The 19630-nt window shown below is 49.5% G+C and overlaps 1 protein-coding gene across 8 annotated transcripts in view; it reads left to right on the plus strand.

The window, feature by feature from the left end:
• ADARB1 (adenosine deaminase RNA specific B1) overlaps nt 1-19630 on the plus strand; it is a 947690-nt gene that overhangs the window by 508366 nt on the left and 419694 nt on the right. The gene's annotated exons all lie outside the window — the stretch shown is intronic.

A 19630-nucleotide genomic window follows, 5' to 3' on the forward strand; every position in this document is an offset into this window, starting at 1 on the left:
AGGACCGGACCGGTTTCGAGGTAACACCTCTCATCAGCCCGGCTAGCTTGACTCCAGTGGTGTGGAGGCTCTGGGACCCACGTCTGAGCTACCCCAGTACACTCAGGGAGAAAATTACAAAAAACAATTTGATGGACAGAATGTAGATCAATGTCTTACATTCACCCCAGTACAAGGATCTGGGCCTAAATCCATCGTTTTTTACACTCCACACCACCCTGGGTCAGATAATGGCTTTATGCAAATCAGCTCTGACCCTGTGCCCCATGGGAACAGTCCAGTCCGAACTACAACAGCCATATCTTTCCCAGACCGGAATCAAGCATCCGAGGACCGGACCGGTTTCGAGGTAACACCTCTCATCAGCCCGGCTAGCTTGACTCCAGTGGTGTGGAGGCTCTGGGACCCACGTCTGAGCTACCCCAGTACACTCAGGGAGAAAATTACAAAAAACAATTTGATGGACAGAATGTAGATCAATGTCTTACATTCACCCCAGTACAAGGATCTGGGCCTAAATCCATCGTTTTTTGCACTCCACACCACCCTGGGTCAGATAATGGCTTTATGCAAATCAGCTCTGACCCTGTGCCCCATGGGAACAGTCCAGTCCGAACTACAACAGCCATATCTTTCCCAGACCGGAATCAAGCATCCGAGGACCGGACCGGTTTCGAGGTAACACCTCTCATCAGCCCGGCTAGCTTGACTCCAGTGGTGTGGAGGCTCTGGGACCCACGTCTGAGCTACCCCAGTACACTCAGGGAGAAAATTACAAAAAACAATTTGATGGACAGAATGTAGATCAATGTCTTACATTCACCCCAGTACAAGGATCTGGGCCTAAATCCATCGTTTTTTGCACTCCACACCACCCTGGGTCAGATAATGGCTTTATGCAAATCAGCTCTGACCCTGTGCCCCATGGGAACAGTCCAGTCCGAACTACAACAGCCATATCTTTCCCAGACCGGAATCAAGCATCCGAGGACCGGACCGGTTTCGAGGTAACACCTCTCATCAGCCCGGCTAGCTTGACTCCAGTGGTGTGGAGGCTCTGGGACCCACGTCTGAGCTACCCCAGTACACTCAGGGAGAAAATTACAAAAAACAATTTGATGGACAGAATGTAGATCAATGTCTTACATTCACCCCAGTACAAGGATCTGGGCCTAAATCCATCGTTTTTTGCACTCCACACCACCCTGGGTCAGATAATGGCTTTATGCAAATCAGCTCTGACCCTGTGCCCCATGGGAACAGTCCAGTCCGAACTACAACAGCCATATCTTTCCCAGACCGGAATCAAGCATCCGAGGACCGGACCGGTTTCGAGGTAACACCTCTCATCAGCCCGGCTAGCTTGACTCCAGTGGTGTGGAGGCTCTGGGACCCACGTCTGAGCTACCCCAGTACACTCAGGGAGAAAATTACAAAAAACAATTTGATGGACAGAATGTAGATCAATGTCTTACATTCACCCCAGTACAAGGATCTGGGCCTAAATCCATCGTTTTTTGCACTCCACACCACCCTGGGTCAGATAATGGCTTTATGCCATTATCTGACCCTGTGCCCCATGGGAACAGTCCAGTCCGAACTACAACAGCCATAGCAGCAGGGGTCCAAGCACCATGAGGGACGATGAGTCCAAAACGACACCTCCAGCCTAGTGAGAAGGGGTTTGTGTTCCAAAATCTACCTCAACAGAAGGGTGGTGTCACAGTATCTTTGTCCCTGCACCTGGGGAACCAAGAAATAACTTACCTCGCCATGGAGTTAGAAACTACATACGAAAGTGTCTCCTGTCCGGGTACCTCACCCTCCATAGATCTTGTAAACCCTAAGCCCGGGTGATGTCTTGCAGTTTATTTATAATCCTCCCTCCTCCTGGCACCTGTTGCCGTCATCCTATCCAAGTTCCTATCCATTGTCAAATCGAGATCTCCCCCAATGAATATGAGGGCATTTAGTACTTATAGGAGCCATTTCACCATTAGTTCCAATGTCCGTGATTGCAGCCCTGGGAGAACATACCTTGAGACCACTAAGATAGTTTCTCCATTCCACTTGCCCAGTATCGCTGCATAGCAACCCTCGGAGTCTGTCCATGTCTGTATCCCTTCCAGGAGGTGGAATCTGCGGATCAGGAGTCCTCCTCCCCTAGAGTCAGATGTAAACCCAGAATGGGCCAATGTTTTATATTTACCTTTACGAAGAAAGGCACAATTGTTACCCTTCAGGTGCGTTTCTTGTAGGAGCAATACATCTGGTTTGTGCCTTTTAATAAATCGCTGAACAATTCCCCTCTTCATCTTGTGACCCAGCCATTAACATTCCAGGATAAAAGGGTTAAGCTAAGGGGCATGTTCTACCCTGTCATGATATTCATATCCACCATCCACCTTGTGTGTCCTGGTTGTAGCCTTCCCGTCCATCCATCCCATCCCAGATGGCGTTGTGAACCCCCATCCCACCCCAATGTTCTCATCCCTACTACCTCATGCGTTGGGTTTTGAACTACCCACCCCCCAATGCTTGAGGTGTCATCGTCCCCTTCTAATGAACATTTTAATCAATAATGGCATTCAAGTAAACCTGCCCCCCTTTCGATTTTGCTCCCCCCGTTGCCAATTGTGGCTTGTCCCCCTGTTCGGTGCTTAGCATCTGAGTGTAAAATGCATATTTCTTCCGTTTTTGCGATAGTGGTACCTTTTGATCCTTGTCGTGCACCATTGTGGGTCTTCTCAACCAGCCAGTAGTCGCTCAGGGGACGGCAATCTGTTCACGGGGCGGGGGCACTGATCTACCCACTCCCTCCCCCATCTTGTACAGGGGTATCTCAAGGGCCACACACCTTAGTCTTCGTGTCGGGTGGAGGCCTCCTCTCCAGGTATTCTTTAGCCCTCTCTCTGGACCCCACCCTGCACCCAGTGTCCCCAGCAGTGAACACCAGAAGACCTTGAAGCGTCACCACATATGCCGCCTGTGGTGCACAGGGTTTGCCTAGTCATTGCTGCACGTGGACGTGGCACAATAGCTCATCATGTGGCCCTTCTAGTTGGCATTGTCGTCATCCGTGGCCAGCCCTGGTCCCTTCACTTCATACTGAGCGGGCGGCGCTACCACCTCGGCACAGGATTGCCTCCGCTGGCCTCAGTTCCCACGGGGCCCACACTACCAACTGCCAACACAACCAGTAACTGCGGAGTGCTGCAGGTCTGCCTCCTTCCTAAATGCCGCCTTCTGACACTGCCACAGGGCTGTTTTCTGTGTGATTGGCTAGGCACATGGGCCGGATTAACCATCCCTGTGGGTACTGTGTAGCACCTTCGCCGCCTCCCTTTTTGTGCGCTGCCTGGCGATCATTCTCCTGGCAACCAACACTCTGGGGTGCAGGCTCCACAGCGTGTACAGGCCTGCGAGGCCCCCAGGGCCACTTCTCGGGGCACGACAGCGATCCGCGCTATTCCTTACGCCCCTCTCAAGGAAGGAGCCCGATGGACACACAAAAAGCCTCCTGAACATTGGAGTAATGCAGGATTTTGGGCGAATTTCACCCTCTACGATGGGAGCTTCTCTTTAGTGCGGCATGTTGATTTGGGACTTCGCCACACGCCCCCTTTTTAAAATAAGTTTCAAAACCTAGAAGAGGAACTAAGTTCCCCGTTTCAAAGAAAAGGTAGTATTGGCTTTCAGTTACTGTAGTATGAAGACATTTTAAAAACACAAGGATGAGTAAATAATTATAAAAGTATAGAGAATGTAAAGGAAAAGACCAGGGCAAAATAAGGTCTACCAGCCCTGAAACTGAAGTGCACTTTTTATAGCAGGATGTGCAACTATGATCAGGCAAAATTCTGTTGAGGTGAGAGAGCCAAGGACTGACATGGATTGGCCCACTATTCCACTAGGCGTATTGTGGTCTGACGACGTGAAATGTTAATGACAGTTGGATCAGACCAATGGTTCTAGGAGCCTCAGTTTTTGGTGGAAATCTGTCCCTGCCTTAAATGGGCTGAGAGAATGAACCCTTTAATATTCAGATGATAGTTCTACTAGAGATCTTTTTCCCCAAGGGACTGCTTTGTCATATATTAGATCAGTCTTACGAGGCCTTCCAGTATTAATAGGATTACCCAAATTTAAGTTCTGCCTTAAACCTGGGGTTTTGTACAGTGCACAGTATTCTAGTACTATTGATGATGACAAGCAGGCCTTCACTTGTAGCTGACCCACAATTCTTTGATTTTGTTTATTTTGCAATGTCATTTTGGTAAGAATCATAAACTGTGCTCCTTGTCTAAACTGGATATATTACCTCTCTCTGCCTCTCTTCAAATATTGCTTCCTAAAATTGTGAATATTTTAAGAGGTTTTCTTTGTGATTACTGCATTTTATAAATGGTTTGCTAAAATTAATTGCTTTCCCAAAGACTGACTGCAACTTGTGATATTTTTATCGGATTGTGTTTGAGTTGAGACCCAATCCAAACAGCTTCTCCAGTGAGTCCATCTAATTCCAATCCTATTTCCAAAACTACATCCCTCTTTGAGTGAGAATTGGAAGGGCTTTACACTTCCTTATGAATGTAATTTGTAAAATCCGTTTAACTTGGTTAATTCTTTCTATGTTGAAGGTAAATTAAGTTGTATGTGGCATGGTTAATGCAAAAAATTCACTTTTGACAACAATTGCAATCTGGCGTGACTGAGAGCCCCATTGATGCTAACAAGGTCATGGCTTGGGGGGTTGAAGGTCACCTTACTGGGAGCGAAGCATGTACATAGTGTGCACTGAGTCCTGGAGTCATTCAGGGTTTCATTTCCTATTACCCTACAAATCCAACCCCTAGCCGCTAGAATAGACATAGAGTTGACAAATACTACTGCACCCTGGAGTAAGTTTACTTTTCTTGCTATCACTAACATTGGCAAGTCAATTGAACAAATGAAGAAACATGATTATTGTATTTAAATGAGAAAGAAACTTAAACCACACATTCTTCTTGTACCTTTATTCTCTGATCTGTAAACAATCGGAGTGCTTAGAAATAGGCTCAGTTAAAGTTCAATGAGGTGGACTAACACAAATACCAAACTCCCAGCCCTAGATGGTGGAAGTTGAGTGTCAACGCCACCACTTTGCCAAAATATACTGGTTGTGAACTATATAAAATCTGGGGAGGTTCTACTACACTGTAGCAATTCTTTGTTGAGTCTATTACCCGTGTCACACCATCTCAACATAGTTGGTCCACTTATGGACCTTTTTCCAAAAGTTGTTCCAAACTTCTCCAATCTTCTGGAACTTTTTCCTGAAGTTCGTCTTGAGGGTTCAAAATGTCCAAAACTCAAATCCAAGGGTCTAGAAGCTCTGAGATCGTCCTTGAAAGTTTAGACCACAATTCCCACAATGCACCTGGCCAAATACTTAAACGTCCCCTGGACGCACTCTAGGCTGGGGGCTTCTTGTGGAAGATGGTGCAGGGAAGCTCTGTTAACCTGTTGCTTTCAAGGAGCCCACTCTATCCTTTTTGAGGCAAGGCAAAGTACCCAGGGCTGTAGTTCCAAGTGTACAACAGGAGCAGTCCTTCAGATTGCAATCATTTGGGGTGAAGACAAGGATTCCAGCCCATTCTCTCCAGCTGCAGAGCTTTACCCATAAGATGGCCTCTGCTCTATGCAGGCCACTTATCACTTCATCAAAGCAGCTTGACTAAGCCTGTAAAGAGGAGGCTGCTAGAAGGCTGTATTTTGGCTCACAGAAAAGAAAGTTCTATAACTTCTTTTATGTGCCAGTTATGATAAATTCAACAGTGGCAAGTTGTTGGATTTATCATTGCCAACTTTTAAGTCTTTGAAAAACATGTTAAGCTCCTTCCTAGCAATATTTACTCTTAAATAAAATATTCCAATGTTAGCCTGTTGACCTAATACTCTACAATGAGGGAAACACAGAATTGGCAGTTTTTCGCTCACCAGGCCATTTAAAACATATTTTATAATGCCCCTGCTTATAGTTACATAGCACCTCGCCACTGGGGCACCAAGGGGAGACCTTGGGGGTGACATATGTAAAAATAAGGCAGCTTACCATTTTGAAAGTACCTTTAATTCCATAGTCACATTTGCATATAATTTACTTTTTAAAGACTGTCTGCAAAGCAGGGCTATCTTTAAAATGACCGCAGGCAACACAATAGTGCATGCTCCAGTGTAGGAAATCTACTGGCCCTCTAAACTCCCATTCCCTATTATATATCAGGGGCTTATAGGTAATTTGCATCTCCCTTGCCTTATTATATACTAGGGACTTACTGGGATCTGTAATTGTCAATTGTAATTATACCTAATTACCATAGACTTTATTTCATCAGAGCAGTGGCCCTGGGCCCAGTCAGTCAGTTACCCCCAGTATCAGTCAAAAGATGGGGGTGATCAGGGCAAAAAGGATGACTTTCTCACAACATATTAAATGATTGCCTGTTTAACATCTGTTGTTAGTACTCAGTTAAGTGAATAGCAGCGTAGTGCTGCTGTTCACTAGGGGGCCACATGCAAAGGTCAGGCTGCCATGCCCTGGGCTATACTGGAAGTATAATTTCTGTGGCATGGTATGAGAAGACTCCTGAAGGTAGAATCAATAAAGATTCTTCAAGATCTGTCTAAAGCAGTCACAGTATCAGAGATATTGAGATGTTGCATCTAATGTAGGGCAACATTATAGAGGCGGATCAACTTAATGTTTCTTGCCATGCTATAGTAGGCTACCCCATCCACCTTCCTTCATGACTGACAGGAAGGGACTTATGCGCTGAATCAGTAGAGGCTTTTGCTTGGACACCCCTTTCACAACAGCATCACTTCTGTGGGTTTTTATTTAGGAAGGGGTTGTTTTGGACAAATTCTCAACATGATACCATATTTGTGCCTCCTTTTATGGCCTTGCCTACAGACAAATTTTAGGTGCCTGCTTCCGAAAGACCTCTTGGAGACAACACCAAAAACTTAGTGTTCTAGTCAACCCATTGCTTACCATTGGTTGGCTTTCTTGTCACTCTGATGCGAATGCTTAATTTGCGTTGGCTTTCATTCCCTTTCTTGTGTTTCTCTCGCAGGTGGGCATAATTTTTTTTCCATCCTTTGATTGGATGCCGTGAATCCTTGCACTGTTGACATTTAGGTAACTACTTTTTTTCCTTGATGCACTCCATGAGAGTGCATGTGTTTTCTTGCTCTCTCTTATCGACGGCTGTCCCCTCAAATAACTGCTCCCCAACATGTGCTCTGTATTCCTTATTCATCCCCATTCTCCCAGCTCATCAATTGTTTCACAGAGGCTTTTTATTTCTTTTCACTCCAGCCCCACCCGCCTCAAGCATTCCTCTTTCTTCCCATCCCCCTTTCCTTTGCTCCCACCTGCCTGCATTAAGCGCCTTTGCCCCCAAGTTGGCCTCTCACTGCACATACTCCTCCATTGCTCAACCACCCCTTCTGTCCAATGCATTTTTTTCTTGTTTTTTTTCTCCAGAAGCTCAGCAGCTGCCATTTGTTGCTGTACGGCTCAGTTTTACAAAAAGCACTTTAACTCGAGAACAAGTTCTTTTTTTACTTACCGCTCCAACTGGCATCCACCATCATGGAATGATAAATAAAAGAATGAATAAAATGGCTCCTGTGTCATTTCACGCCCGACAGTGTTTGTCTCGGAGTGCATTCCTTGTTAGTTCTGCCTGCATCCATGCAGCTATTCACCTCCTGTCCTGGCACTCCTGTGGATGTGGACGCCAAGAATCTGAATCCGTGTTCGCCCAAGAGAATATGCAAGTTGTTTATCTGTTACAATAGATGCTGTGTGGAATTTTCAAGATAACCCCTCTATTGTGTTGTATAATTTATTCAAGACAACATTAGTCCAAGGTTTTTGAAAATGAGTCTTTTCAGATACTTTAATGGCCCAAAGGATGCATCAAACCGGATGAACAAGCCACGTATGAGAGGCTCAGGAGCGGAGAGGCTACCTTAAATGTTGGGAACCAATGAACTGGGATGTTTGCTTCTCCTTTGCTGCTGTGATACTTGTATTGTTGCCTTGGTTCATGTGAATGAAACCGCTCACTTGATAGGTGAAAGGGCTGGTGATTTACACACTACTCATTGGGGATTTGGGGTTATAGGCAAGTAACTTACCTTTCAGGTCCGTCTGCCAAAAAGAGAATGCGTGTCTTTAATTTGGCTAGTGTAGTGCTTTATCAGCACTTGGCAAAATGTCTAATTTTGCTGCAGTTCTTTTCACAATCCGGCATATGACACTTGGCAGCGGTTGCTTTTTTCCCTTGTGTTGACACATTCCAAGAACGCTCCTTTTTGTCATTAAAGAAAACAGAAAAATGTTCGATTTTCAGATTTTAGAGATGATGAAATGCTGTGCTCAAGTCCAGTCATTTAGCTCCCGCTACTTTTCTTGCCATCGAGAAACTGCTGACTCTGGGTGTCGCTGCCGTTTGTATTACATGGTTCGTTCCCACAAATTGAACTCTGTGTGTGATTTATTATCCTATTTCCTGTGGTTCAGGTTGTTAAGTACAGCGCTCACAACAGATGTGCAGCGGGAAAGCTAGCTGATGTGATGCAGTGAAAAGAAGGTTTCTGAAGAAAAGCTTTGAAGTGGCGTCTTACTCCTCTGGTCTTAGATTCATGCATTCCGCGTGCCGTGGTACAGATTGTTTCCCCCTTTCGTTTAAAAACGGTTGGAAAAACACAAGGTTTCATCGAGCACATGCGAGTGTTTGAGCCCTGTTGCTCGAGAGTAGTCGAGGAGACGCATGGGAGAGTGGTGTAGCGTTGCCTTCAGAGGACCAGCTGTGGACCTGGGGAGCAAGGGTCTAGTTCAGACGTCGGATCAGTGCCTGTATTTGTGGGCAAAACGCTATATTTTCCTGTGCCTGAAAAACAAGTATTGGCAAATCCAATAGGTCTCGCCTACGAGAGAGCTGATGGCTTTCCCCATGTATTTTAGCCGTACTGCACAGCAGCCCAGCTGATGTGCAGCATGGCTAATAGTTTGAGGAAAGTACTATGACTCAGCCAGCACGACTCCGCTTCTTTTTTTCTTATGATGTGCGGGTACAGGCAACACAGACTATGGGAGGGAGGGTGAGAGAGAATGTGCAACAAGACGGTATAAAAAAAAAAAAGTACTATGACCTTGGCAGTTCTGGCCATGCAATAACGATTTTCTTTCAGATGAGAGTTGGAGGGGCAGGCAACGCAGACAACCGGTAGGTAGGGTGGCAGTGTTGTAGGCATGACGGACAATGGGAGTGACGGCTTTGGAAGCAACACAGACAAGGAGGGGGTGGGAGCGAAGAAGTAACATGACAATGGGAAGTTGGGAGGGAAAAGTAACATGGACAAGCAGTGTTAGAGGGAAGAAACAACATAGACAATGGGGTGATAAGAAAAAAGCAACTCAAAAGGGTAAGAAGAAAGAAAAATAGTAACTCACAAGCAGATGAAAGAGTCTAATGAAAAGGAAGCAATCAGGACTTGGTCCATGTTCCACAGGAAAGAAGAAGTGAAACTGGCACACGCTGGCCAATTTGGAGGCCACAAATAAGTGTCAGTGAAGCTAATAAATGGTAAACAGTGGGCTGGCCCCAAGTCCTTGTAGTAAACAGAATCTCTCGCAAGTGAATGCGCATGCTTGTTGTCTTTTGCAATACCCCAAAATTGAATTGACCGTGTGTAAATTAACTGCTGGTCATGTAAAGTGCTCCAATGTCTCTTAGCAGAGTATGCGCTATATAAAACTGCAAAAAAAAAAAAAAGGTAATTGTTTATATTTGGGTTTTTAGGTTAAGTGGTTAATCCAATGGGTAGTATTCATGCGGGTTAGAGTAAGCTACACAGATTAAAGGGGTAAAGGTAGGGTTATTCAATAGAAATGCAAGGATATAGAACAACTTCTAGTTGTAAGTCCAGGTCATTTTTTCATGTGTACTTTTAGTAATCGCAAGAAGTCTCTTTGAGATAGCTTGCAAATCTGAAAGAAACAGGTTAGTATTAGATTCCTAACCTTAGAATATCCCCAGGCGTCAGACTGGATCCGGAAAATTTTGCGTAGCAGTACCCCTGCACGTCGGTAGGCGTCGTCTGCGGCTCCGCGTCCGTAGTTGGCGCCGGGATGACGTCGTCGGAGTACTTAGACGCCGCCCTCGCGCGCTGACGTCAGTTCTTCTTTTTTCCACGCCAGCAAGCGCAGGTACGGAGAAAGTGGTACCCTTTAGTCAATTTTTGACTAAACTTTTTGGTTCTGTTCGATCTGTTTTTTGAGTGGACCGACTCTGCCGGTGCCTTCATTGCCTGGGGCCTGACCACGACGACAAGTCGTGCCCCGACTGCCGGGCCTTGACGTCGAAGCCTAGGCGGGAGCGGTCCCGCAAGCGTCTCGAGCTCCGGCAGTCGGCCCAGCGCCGTTCGAGGTCCCGGTCCAGAAGGAGGTCGAGGGACCGGTCGCGGGGCCAGAGTCGTCATAGCTCCGGGAGTCAACATCATTTCTCGGGCTCCAAGTCCTCAGGTAAGAGGCACAAGAAGTCGAAGAGGCGACATCGCTGTTCTGACTCCCCCCGACGCTCGCGTGACGCGGCCGTGGGTTCGGGTGACACCTCCCACGCGGCTCCGCCAGAGCCGCAGGCATCGCGGCCTGCTCCATACCCGCTGGTCCCTGGGCAGAACGCGACGCCGGAGGAGATTTAGGCCTTCCTCATGGCCATGAGGCCGCTCGCTCTTCCGTCGGGTTCCGCGGCCCCTTCGGGCCCAGCGGTCCAGACTGGGTCCCCAAGCGGGCCGGATGCTTCGGCCCCGGCGCCGTCGGCGACTTCGGTCCCGGCGCCGCAGGGCCCCGCCGGCTCCGGATCTGGGTCATCGCCGTTTGACCTTACGACCTCGCCGGTGCCGACCCCCAGGGTGTCTCCCCCGGCGCAGTCCCAGGACGACGCCGTCCCCAGTCCTACCCTCGATTCGGGTCCGGCACCGGAGCGGCGCCGCTCGGCACCGTATTTGACGCCGCCAGGAGATTTCTACTTCTTTGACCCGGCCCCAACCTTTGACCCTGAGTATCAGGAGATGGGTGGCGAGAAGGATTGGGAGGGGTCGGAGGACCCTCTGGCACATGAGTGCCAGCCTTACCAGGACTGGGCAGGTGAGCTTGGGGATGTCAGTGGTCTAGAGACTTCGCCAGACACTGGTTTTGTCTCCCTTCCTACCGTAGCTACGGAGGAGGGGGCTGCCTATAGTGTGGTGTTGACGCGGGCGGCCAAGGCCTTATCCCTTGAACTCCCCGTCTCGGCCGTGAGGACTAACCTCCTCACTGAGGTCCTTAAACCGCAGGCAAGCTCCTCAGAGCCTCTGCTGCCGTTTAATGAGGCCTTATCTGACGTTCTTCTGGGCACCTGGTCCAGGCCCGCTACAGGTCCGCCTGTAGATAGGAACGTGGCCAGACGCCACCGCCCGGCTCCAGGCGACCCTTGCTTCCTGTCCACCCACCCCACCCGAGAGCCTGGCCATCCAGACCTCTAACTCCCAGACTGCATTCCCGACTGCTCCCCCCGATCGGAAATCCAAGAGGTACGGACAGTACGGAAAGAACATTTTCTCCTCCCTAAGTTTGGGGTTGCGGTCAGTTAACACCGCGTGCCTCTTGGGCCGTTATACCCACTCTCTGTGGGACACAGTCGCGGCCGTGCTGCTACAATGTCCGGAAGAGGCCTGGACTAAACTCGCCCAAGCCCTTGCGGAGGCTCGAGATGCGGCACGGTATTCTATCCAACGTGGACTTGATACAACTGACTCGCTAGGTAGAGCGAGGGCAACGACGGTGGCGATTCAACGCCACGCCTGGCTGAGGTCTGCCAACTTTTCAGCTGATGTCCAAAACACCCTTGCGGACATGCCCTTTGATGGCCGTCGCCTCTTTGGCGACAAGGCAGACAGTGCGCTTGAGCGCTTTAAGGACTCCCGGGCTACGGCCAAGTACTTGGGCCTTCGGCCCTGCGCCAGCAACCTGCTGCCTTTTGCTCCTTTGGTGAGCAAGGAAGGGGCTCCCCCACACGTCCTGCCAGCCACGGGCCGCAGACTAAGATCCAGCGCGGTGGCGGACGTGGTAACCACCGTGGCGGTGCCCTGCGACAATGGCGAGGCCAGTCCACATCCACCCCGCAGCATCTGCCTCAAAGCCTTCCTAGTCCGAGCTTTCAGGCCCACAAGGCCCCAGTGGAGGGCAACGGTTCTCCGTAACCTACTTCACTGGCGCAACATCACTTCGGACAGGTGGGGGTTGCAAATCGTCCGAAGGGGCTACTCCCTCCCCTTCGAGGCAACCCTCCAGGCATACCTCTGCACTACCACCTCGTGTCGGGGGATCACTTGGATCTTCTGTGGGAGGAAGTTACGGCCCTCTTGGCCAAGGGGGCCACCGAGCGCATTCCTGGGCCAGAAGTAGGGTGTGGTTGTTACTCGCACTACTTTCTGGTTCCCAAGAAGGGCAAAGGGGGTCTACGCCCTATCTTGGACCTGTGGAAGAACGTCAATGGTTTCTTCCGGAAGGAGAAGTTCAAGATGCTGACCTTGGCTCAGGTCTTAACTGCCCTGGACCCGGGAGACTGGATTGTAGCATTGGACTTGCAGGACGCTTATTTTCACATCCCTGTCTTGCCGGCCCACCGGCGTTACCTGCGGTTCACGGTACGCCACAAGCACTTTCAGTTTACCGTGCTCCCTTTCGGCCTTACCAGCGCCCCACGGGTGTTCACGAAAGTGATGGCGGTGGTCGCAGCTCATCTGCACAGGTTAGGGGTTTCAGTCTTCCCCTACCTCGACGACTGGTTGTTGAAGGCGGGCTCGCCCCAGACAGTCGTCAGCCACCTCCAGACTACGGCCGACCTCCTGCACCTGCTGGGGTTCTCCCTCAATGTGCCGAAGTCACACCTGTGTCCCTCTCAGAAGCTCCTCTTCATCGGAGCGGTTCTAGACTCAGTGCTGTTTTGGGTTTATCCTCCTGAACTGCGGGTTCAGGATATTCGGGCTCTGATTCCGATATTTCAGCCATTATCCCGAGTCTTGGTCAGGTTGACGCAGCGGCTTCTGGGGCTGATGGCCTCCTGCATCCTTCTGGTGCATCACGCCAGGTGGCGGATGCGGGCTCTGCAGTGGGACCTGAAGTTTCAGTGGGCCCAGTATCAGGGCAACTTGTCCGACCAGGTCTTAATCTCGGAGGGCACTGCAAGACAGTTGCAGTGGTGGCTCACGGACCGCGATGGGGTCAGCGGCAGATCCCTCTCCCTATCACAACCGGAGCACGTAGTTGTGATGGACGCGTCCCTCCAGGGCTGGGGGGGCCACGTGGGAGAGGCGGAGATCAGAGGCCTCTGGTCTCTGGCGGAGTCCCGGCTCCACATCAACCTTCTGGAGCTGATGGCGATCCAGCACTGAAGGCATTCCTCCCCTCTGTCCGGGGAGTGTAGTGCAGGTGTTCACGGACAACGCCACCGCCATGTGGTACTGCAACAAACAGGGCGGGTGGGGTTGTGGACCCTATGCCAGGAGGCTCTGCGCCTCTGGCAATGGCTTGAACATCAGGGCGTGACCCGGGTGGCTCAACACCTTGCAGGTTCCCTGAACGCCAGGGCGGCCGAACTCCGCCGTCGGTGCATGATGGATCACGAATGGCGTCTGAACTCGGACGCGGCGCAAGGCCTCTTTCAGCATTGGGGATAGCCTTGGTTAGATCTGTTCGCCACAGAAGAGAACGCGCAATGTCATCAGTTCTGCGCGTTGGAATTTCCTAGGCGGCACTTCTCTCGGTGACGCTTTTCGTCGCGAGTGGAGCTGCGGTCTGTTGTACGCCTTTCTGCCTATACCACTTCTGCCCAGATTGCTGAAGATCAGACGCGGCCAGGCCCAAGTTATCCTTGTGGCTCCGGACTGGGCATGAAGATACTGGTATCCCGAGCTACTCCGCATGCCTGTCGATCCCCCGATTTGTCTGCCTCTTCAGGAGGACCTTCTGTCGCAGCAGCAGGGGACGGTCCTCCACTCGAACCTGTCCAGTCTCCACTTAATTGCGTGGAGATTGAGCGGCGGCAGTTGAGGCCATTTAAATTACCTCCTGAAGTCTGTAATGCCATTCTGGCAGCCAGGCGTCCCTCCACGAAATCGTTATACGCCTGCAGGTGGACCAAATTTGTAGCATGGTGCACAGCAAAGGTTGTGGATCCCCTTTCTGCCCCTCTTTCAGAGGTTCTCCGCTTTCTTCTCACTCTTGCCCAGCAGGGCTCTGCTCTGGGCACTATCAATGGCTACCTCTCTGCCATTTCCGCCTTCTTAAGGCTCCCTGATGAGCCCTCTTTGTTCAAGTCCCCAGTTGTAAATAGGTTTTTGAAGGGCATCACTCATATGTTTCCTCCTTTCCATTTCGTGATGCCTCAGTGGGACTTGAACCTTGTTCTGACTTACCTGATGTGCGCTCCTTTCGAGCCACTTCATAACTGTCATCTTCGTCTCCTTACTCTCAAGACTGCATTCCTGGTTGCCAGCACCTGTCAGGAGAGCGAGTGAGCTCCAGGCTCTTTCCTCTAAACGTCCTTTCCTTTCTGTCCATCCAGACAAAGTTGTGTTGCGGACGCGACCCTCTTTCCTGCCCAAGTTAGTCACAGCCTTCCACATCAGGCAGTCCATCACCTTGCCCACCTTCTTTCCACCTCCGCATCCCTCGAAAGAGGAAGAGAGGCTCCACTCTCTGGACCCAAAACGTGCGCTCTCATTCTATTTGGATCGCACACGCCAGTTCCGGGTGGATGACCAACTCTTTGTTAGTTACTTGGGCGCTAAGAAGAGTCGGGCGGTGCACAAGCAGACCATCTCTCAGTGAGTCGTGTTGTGCATCAAGATATGCTACTCCTTGGCTAAAAAGGAGCCTCCTGTTGGGCTGTGGGCCCATTCCACTCGGGCTACGACGACTACTACTGCCCTGGGTCGGGGAGTCCCCTTGCAGCACATCTCAGGCAGCTACGTGGGCCTCGCTGCACACATTTGCGAGATACTACTGTCTGGAAAGCCAAGTCCGGAGAGATGGCTTCTTTGGCCGTTCCGTTCTCCAGGACTTTCTGGTGTGATCATTGGTTCGCAGACCCACCACTGTGGTTGGTATTGCTGGGGTATCTATTCTAAGGTAAGGAATCTAATACTAACCTGTTTCTTTCAGATGCACAAGTTACTTACCTTCGATAATGATATATCTGTAAGAAACAGTAGTTAGTATTAGATTCCTTACCGCCCCACCCATCCTCCCCGTTCTGCGAACCGATATCTAGGGTTAAGGTCATCCCCCTTCAGGGCTCTAGTTTCATGGCACCAGTGTTGGTTTTTATCATGGCTCTGCCTTTCTGGCGCGGAAAAGCTATGTATAAGAACTGACGTTAGCGCGCAAGGGCGGCGTCTAAGTACTCCGTCATCATCCCGGCACCGATGACGGACGCGGAGCCGCAGACAATGCCTACCGACGTGCAGGGGTACTGCTACGCAAAATTTTCCAGATCCAGTCTGACGCCTGGGGATATTCTAAGGTAAGGAATCTAATACTAACTACTGTTTCTTACAGATATATGGTTACCGAAGGTAAGTAACTTGTGCTTTGAGGATGTAAAACTTTAGAAAGAAATTACATTGTTTGCTTATGGACTATCATACCGCAGTGTAGTATTTGTGTAGCACTCACTACCCTGATGTGGGTTGCTCAAGCTCTCTATCCAGCTATATATAAAATTATGTATGGAACTGCCTACCCCGCAACATAAACCTAAATGAAAACGTGCACAAAGCACTTGCTTTTCTGTTTCTCCTTTGATCTTAGTAAGTTGAAGTTTGTAGATGGTAGTGCAAAGCATCTGTTTATAGACCGTGAGGCCAGATTTTGTGTTGGAGCTTGTCTTCATGTACAAGATCATACAGATTCTCTGATGGATCACGTGTTGATAACCTACTCTTTAAGCAAATCTTCTCTTTGAGAGCAGGTGGTTCTAGAGTACCCAATTTAATAACATGGGCTGTACCAATTTTAGAAGAATGCAACGCTGAGCCGACCCAATCAGGATACAAACTTGTGTCAATCAAGGCACAAGAACACATGTATGAGCAGTGAATAGCTAGCACCATCTTGCTGGATGTGTGACAAGGTAGCGACAGGCACCTCCCGGGAGTTTGTGGGAGAGCAGAAGCAAGTACTTCTAGTGATGTAATGATGGTGAGAACTTGTGCTCATGAGAGATTTTATGATGGTAGGAGCGGGTAAGTACCAGGGATATATTGGAAGCAAGTAACTATCGGGAAACTTAAGATGCCAGGAGCAGTTGCCTAGTCAAAGGGCTGCCTGGACCACATGTTTACAAAGAATGTGTGGGGTGGAAGAAGAAAGAGTGAGATGTGCGAATACAGTATGGATACTGGAAAGAAACGAGTTTGTGAATGGGAAGACCGTCCAAGGATATAAGTGATGGGAGGAGTTGATATCCGCCTGTGATGTTTCCCGGATAGAAGATGCTACCTACCAGAAATGTTTGATGGCAGGTGCAGTTATGTATGTATGTATGTATGTATTGCATACTTTTATAGCGCAGACTGTCACCCAAAGGGTATCCTGGCGCTTTGACTTTACATGATCAATACACAAATGCAAAGTTACCCTGCCCTGGGAAAAAGATGAGTCTTCAAACCCTTTTAAAGGGTGCATGTTCCCCCAAACTCCTTAGAGACAGAGGAAGGGAATTCCAAAGCTTGGCGGCTGTGAAACCAAAGGAACGGCCACCCATCCGTAGCCTCTGGATTCTAGGGACTACCAACAGACATGCCAAAGAAGAACGTAGAGGTCTAGCTGTGGAATACCATGAAAAAAGCTTTTGCAGCAAAACCGGCCCCTGCCCATGAAGGACCTTGAAGACTAGGCAGGATGCTTTAAAACAGATGCGCTGCTGGACATGCAGCCAATGGAGAACTTTTAACGCCAGAGAGGAGGCTGAGCGCAATCGAGAAAGGGCAAGCTTAGCTGCCAAATTTTGTATGCGCTGCAGCTTGCTAGTTATAGTACTAGGGGCACCCAGAAGCAGTGCGTTGCAGTAATCTAGCCTGCTAAGGATAATACTACGCACTACCTCTGGTCTGGTCTGTGCTGGGAGCATAGGAAGAATCTTGCGCAAAGTGCGGAGCAACATCATACATGTGGTAATCGTCTTCTTGACGAAACCATCCAGTTGTAAATTAGGGCCAAACATAACCCCAAAGTTGCAAGCAGAGTCTGCCGCCGCCACTGTGCCCAAAGAAGATGTAGGCCAAAAGTCTTCCGGCAAAGGGCGTGGGGTGCGTCGGTTGAACAGTACAACACCTCCGTCTTAGAGTCATTAAACTGGAGGGAATTGTGTCGCAACCAATCCGCAGTGGCTGTCATGCAGCGATGAAAAGTCTCTTTAGACACAGCATCTTTGCCTTCAAAAGAGAAGGCAAGCTGCGTATCGTCGGGATAGTTGATTACTGAGATACCGAAGGATTTGATCAAGCTAATCAGAGGACGAAGGTGCAGGTTAAATAGAATAGGGCTGATTGCCGAGCCCTGGGGCACGGCCTGCCCTACTCCTCTGATGTCTGATCTAAAAGGAGACTAGCCAATCCCGTGCCAACCCGACTACCCCAATCTCCTCCAACCTGCTGATGAGTGGCGTGGCTGACCGCGTCGAACGCGGCCGACATGTCGAGCAGTACTAAAAAAGCTGCCCGACCAGTGTCGACCCGCGAACGAAGATCGTCCAAGACGACCAAAAGTGCAGATTCCGTGCCATGAGCTGGCCGGAAGCCGGACTGAGCCACGTCCAAACAGGTGTTAGTTTACAAGAAACTGGACAGAGACCGGGTAACAAGTTTCTCCATGATTTTAGCAGGAAAGGGGAGCAGCGCGATTGGCCAATAGTTCGCTGGGCAGGTAGGGTCCAATGTGGGCTTCTTCAAAAGAGGAGAAACCACTGCTAGTTTCCAGCATTCCGGAACCGTGGCAGTACTAAAGGACTGATGACAGACAGAATAGAGTGGGCGGAAAAATTCCTCATGGAACAGCTTTCAAAATTTATGGGGCAGCGGATCCAGCGGAGAGCCCGAAGACACCCCGTTCGCCACTTTACAGAAATCCTCAAAGGAAGGGAGAGTAAAACTGTCCAGCCTAGGTTGACCTGACTTTTCTTCTAAATAACCTAGAATGGATAGAGGTGCTGGGACTGCCAAAGGCTGTAGGCAGGGAGTGCCTGAGCTGGAAAGTCCACTCAAAATGGAAGTGATCTTGTCCTCGAATGCAGCTGCCAAGGAATCGCATAGGGACCGAGAAGCCGGGGTGTTATTTGTCCGCAAGTTGGGTGAGAAAGATCGTTAACAATTTTAAACAGAGTCTGTGACTTGTTTGATTCCTGCATCCGCATATCCTCGAGATACTTGGCTTTAGCGCACTTGATCTGTGCTTTATAGTCCGAAAGCAATTGTTTAAAGAGGGCTTTATCTGACTCTGTATAACGCTTCCTCCAAGCTCTTTCTGTCTGTTTACACCGCAGCTTCAGCTGAAGGTCATTGGAATACCAAGGCATGGCAAGCCTATGCCGATCTCTAGCTTTCTGCAAGGGAACTACCATTGCCTACTGAGTTTGACAGAACCCGAACTGTTATCTCTCAGAGGGTCAGCAGGAAGGTATAGGGAAAATGAACAAGAGCGTGATCCGTCCAGCATTGGGTTATGTCCTTGATCGTGACCTGGGTAACATCCGCAAAGACTAGGTCCAAGGCATGACCCTTCAGATGAGTCTGGGCGAGTACTAGCTGCTGCAGCTGTATATTGCTGCAGGCCTGGCACAGATCTCTATAGGCTGTGTCAGATGGCCCATTTGGCCACAGATTGAAATCCTCCAAGACTATTAACCTGGCATGTGTATTAGAGAGATTATAAATAAGATCAATCAGCTCAGGTAAAGTAGATAATGCGTTACCAGGTGGTTTATGACATAGCAGCCCAGAGTGCAAAACTCCTTTTTGCCCTTCAAGAGAGAAGCCCATGAGTTCAAAGCCTTGAACCTCCTTAATCTCAAACTGAGACATGGCCAGTGTATCTCTGAAGATGAACCCTATGCCTCCATCTCTGCTCCCCGAGCGAGGATTATGCCTGATTTTATAGCCCGGGTGGCAGGCCAATCCAAGCTCTACCTCACTATCCACTCAAGTTCATATCTCAGTGAGAAAGAGCACATCCAACCCATAGGATTCAATAAGGAGTGCTATTTCCCCACCTGATGTTTACAGAGGGACCAAACGTTAAGTAGGCTGCAGGATAACACCCCGAGGCCGCTGGTAGTGTTATCCGGGAGGCTGCTCACCTTGTGGTGCTGCCCGAGCTGCATAAGCTCTGCCCTGGAGTAGGCTTGACGGGGAGGGACGAGAGAAGCATTATAACTAGGGCTAGTCGTGGCCTGTGCACGAACGAGCGCAAACGGGCTCACCTCTGGCGCGCTATCGGCGCCCACGCCGTGCGCATGCGCTGCTCGCTTGA

Source organism: Lissotriton vulgaris, chromosome 2_1, assembly GCF_964263255.1.
Source record: "Lissotriton vulgaris chromosome 2_1, aLisVul1.2, whole genome shotgun sequence".
NCBI lineage: Eukaryota > Metazoa > Chordata > Amphibia > Caudata > Salamandridae > Lissotriton > Lissotriton vulgaris.